General features: G+C 58.5%; 1 pseudogene; it reads right to left on the bottom strand.

The window, feature by feature from the left end:
- LOC105538261 overlaps positions 1–3,618 on the bottom strand; it is an 8,353-nt pseudogene extending 4,735 nt beyond the window's left edge.
- Positions 3,619–3,861: the final 243 nt, after the last annotated feature.

Raw genomic sequence — 3,861 nt, 5'->3', positions numbered from 1 at the left:
ATGGTCTCGCTATGTTGCCCAGGCTGGTCTTGAACTCTTGGCCTGAAGTGATCCTCCTACCAAGTCCTCCTTACAAAGAGCTGGGATGACAGGCGTGAGCCACCGCACCCGGCACTCCAAAGCTGCCTGTTCCTTGAGCACGATGTGTAGCAATGGGAGCTAGAGTGAGAGCAGCACCATGGGGAAGGGACAGGACTGCCACCCTGAGCTATGTGACGTTAGGCCAGACCCCTCTTCTCCAAGCGAGATCAAACACAGGAGTGATCTCGAGAGCCCGTGCCCGCTCAGACAGCCTGGATTTTAGCTTCGTAGGTGGATGGGAACCAGTGAAGGTTTAGAGATGCTGGAAGAACCTTTTTCCTGGGAGAGCTTTCCAAATAGGGAACAAACAGAGCCACCCTGAGCCCCGCTGAGGGAGGATCCTACCAGAAGCCGTCACCACTGTGTCGCTCCACGCCGGTGGTGATGGTGGTGTCATCGATGCAGGTAATTGGTGTCGTGTACAGAAGCACAGACTGCTGCAGTCCTGCATAGTTGAGGAAGTCAAAGTCTGTGTTCTGGACAAAGTAACCCTTGGGATACCTAGGGCGGGAGGACTGTGGTTCGCTGGGCCCTTGCCATGGGTCTTTTGCCCTCAGTTCACTTGCCTCCCCAGATCAGGGCCTCCTCTCTGCGAAGGCCACCCTGTCCCTAGCAGGAAGACCACAGGGTGGGGCGGGAAGGTGGGTGCGTGTAGTGGAGGCAGGATGGTACCCACTTGGACGTGTCGGTCACGTATGGATGGTCCCTGGTGGCAGGGTGGGGGGGTGAGCGTGCTATTGATGGTGACAGTGACGCAGAGGCGGGAGGGCAGGTGCCCCACCGGGAACAGGCTGCTGATGTCAGCCTCGAAGGGGAGGTAGCCCCTTTCATAGTCTAGCGTGTGGACACCATTCACCCACTGCAGACATAGGAAATATGGGGAGAGGGTGGCAGGTCGGGGCATTAGGAGGGGCTCTGCTATCGGGCACGCCCTCACATAACCCGCAGCATGGGGCTCAGGGGCTTGCCAGCCAGACGGGAAGAATGACATCCCAGTGGGGTAGATCAGGCCACCTATCCCCCTACACAGGGCACAGCCCCCAGGGCAGGGTAAGGCCCCCCACCGTCCCACCCCAGGAGACAGGCTGTGGGTGGAATCTGAGGGTCCCATGCTGTTCAGCAGCTGTGCCCACTCACCCGCCCTGCCTGCTCCTGGCCACACTGACCACAATGGCATAGAAGTGGGCACTGCCAATCCTCAGCACCACTCTTGTGTGCAGGTCCTGGATCCATCGCTTCAGCAGGGTCACCTCCCATTCATACCACACCGAGCTGACAAAATGCCCAGTCCTGGCTGATGTCAGTGAAGATGCAGAGAACTGGTATGTCCAAGGTGGAGCCCGACTGCAAAGAGAAGGGCTGGGCTCAGCTCCTAAGCCCCCAAAGGGATCCAGGACCAGTGTGCTGCACAGCTGTGCCCTCAGGCCTAGCACAAGCTCTGACACATGGCGGGGACTCCTGGCGGAAAAGACAGATAACTTGCTGATGACAGGTCCACTGCCAGGGCAGGTTGTACACCTGGCCAGTGGGGCCAGGAGATCCTTGTTGGAGCAGATGGGAGGACCCAGTATCTCCTGAGACAGGGGTGAACCCAGGGGCACATCCCAGCCCGAGGCAAGAAGGTACATCTAGATGTGTATAAGGAGGACCCAGTATCTCCTGAGACAGGGGTGAACCCAGGGGCACATCCCAGCCCGAGGCAAGAAGGTACAGACCTGTGACTAAGATGCAAATGACCCACTGCCTGTCACAGGGAGGAAGGCTGGTTAGGGGGATGGGGGAGCTTTGCTTAGGACACTGTGAGTGAGGCCCACGCTGGCAGCCAGCCCTCTCCTCTCTTTCTCTTGTACTGAATACCACAAAGTCAGAAACAGAGGATGTAGGCTGGGCACGGTGGTTCACACCTGTAATCCCAGCACTTTGGGAGGCAGAGGCAGGCGGATCACAAGGTCAGGAGTTCGAGACCAGCCTGGCCAATATGGTGAAACCCCATCTCTACTAAAAATACAAAAATTAACTGGGAGTGGTGGCGGGCGCCTGTAGTCCCAGCTACTCGGGAGGCTGAGGCAGGAGAATCACTTGAACCCAGGAGGCGGAGGCTGCCGTGAGCCAACATCGTGCCATCGCACTGCAGCCTGGGTGACACAGCGAGACTCTCTCTCAAAAAAAAAAAGAAAAAGAAAAAGAGGATGTAGAACAGGCAAACGCGGCCCAGACCTCACCGGATCCCACTTCTCTGCTGACCACATCCAAGTCAGGAGGGCAACAGGGGTGGCGTCCTTGGCCTGATGTCACTGTCTGTCCTCTATCTGAACCCTGAAAACCAAGCTACCGTCCCCCGTCAGCAGAGCTGACCTCAGAATGTCTAAACTGTCCCCTTCTCCCAATCCCCGCGACCAGCTCTGTGCAGGGCCTGCCCCTCAGGCCTGAGGAGTGTCTGGTGGCTCATGCCTGTAATGAGCGCTTTGGGAAGTCAACGTGGGAGGATGGCTGGAGGTCAGGAGTTCGAGATCAGCCTGGAGAACGTACTGAGACCTTGTATCTTGAAAAACAAAACAAAACCAAAAAGTTGGTTTTTGTTTCGGGACAGAATCTCAGTCTGTCGCACAGGCTGGAGTGCAATGGCGTGATCTCGGCTCACTGCAACTTCCGCCTTCCTGGTTCAAACAATTCTCCTGCCTCTGCCTCCCAAGTAGCTGGGATTACAGGTGCTCATCACCACGCCCGGCTAATTTTTGTATTTTCAGTAGAGACGGGGTTTCACCACGTTGGCCGGGCTGGTCTTGAACTCCTGGCCTCAGGTGATCCGCCCGCCTCGGCCTCCCAAGGTGCTGGGATTACAGGCGTGAGCCACCAAGCCCGACCAAGTTTCTTTTCTTTCTTGTTGTGTTTTTTGTTTTTTGTTTTTGTTTCGTTTTTTTTTTTTAATTAGGCATGTCGGTCCCAGCAAACTTGCAAGGCTGGGGCGGGAGAATCCCTTGAGCTCAGAAGTTAGGGCTGCGCCACTCCTCTCGAACCTGGGCGGGAGGACCAAACCCAGTCTCAAAAACATTTCAAAAATTAAAAATAAATATTAGAAAGGACACTGCCCGGGCTCAGCCTTCGCCTCCGGACGCGGCTGCACAGGAGCGCTTCCTCCTCCTCCTGCCTCCTCCGCCCGGGCCCTCCTGGGTCCCCCTAGTCCCCCCGGTTCCCCCTTCCTCCAACCCCGCGCCCCCAAGCCCGTTGACCTTTAACCTCCTCCGGGACCCCAGCTCCCGGGCACTCAGGTGAAGGAGGGTGCAGGGCGCCAGGGCTTACGCCATTCCCAACGCCGGGCTTCCGGGCGCCTCTCCCAAGGGTCGCCGGTACCTCTGCTCCTGGAAGCCCCGGCGTCCGTTGTCGGAGAAGTCGGCTTGGAAGCTTCAGAGGCCCTGGAGCTCCTTGGGCTCCCGCGGCGCGCTCTCCCGGGTGTACAGCATCCGGCCCAGCAGCGCCTGCGCAGCCACACAACAGCCGCGGGAGAACCGACCAGGACACCGCCACCAGCCAGGTCATACTTCCCGCTCCCTGTCTTGTCAGCCAGTCTGAGGGGAATGAGAGCGGCGAGGGGGAAGCCCTGAGGGTCTGTAGCGTGACGCGCCTGCGGGGTGAGGCGCGTAAGGCGCGTGAGGCCGTGGGCGCCATATTTGTTGAGGGCGAGTGCCAGGCCTGGAGGGGCGGGGCGGCGCCAGGTGCTACCCAGTAGGACCTGTGCTGGAATCCAGGAATAGGCCTTTGGGGAAGCGGGACCTCCCACCC

This window comes from Mandrillus leucophaeus, unplaced genomic scaffold (genome assembly GCF_000951045.1).
Source record: "Mandrillus leucophaeus isolate KB7577 unplaced genomic scaffold, Mleu.le_1.0 Scaffold1881, whole genome shotgun sequence".
Classification (NCBI taxonomy): Eukaryota; Metazoa; Chordata; class Mammalia; order Primates; family Cercopithecidae; genus Mandrillus; species Mandrillus leucophaeus.
This window is presented reverse-complemented; position numbering and strand designations above follow the sequence as displayed.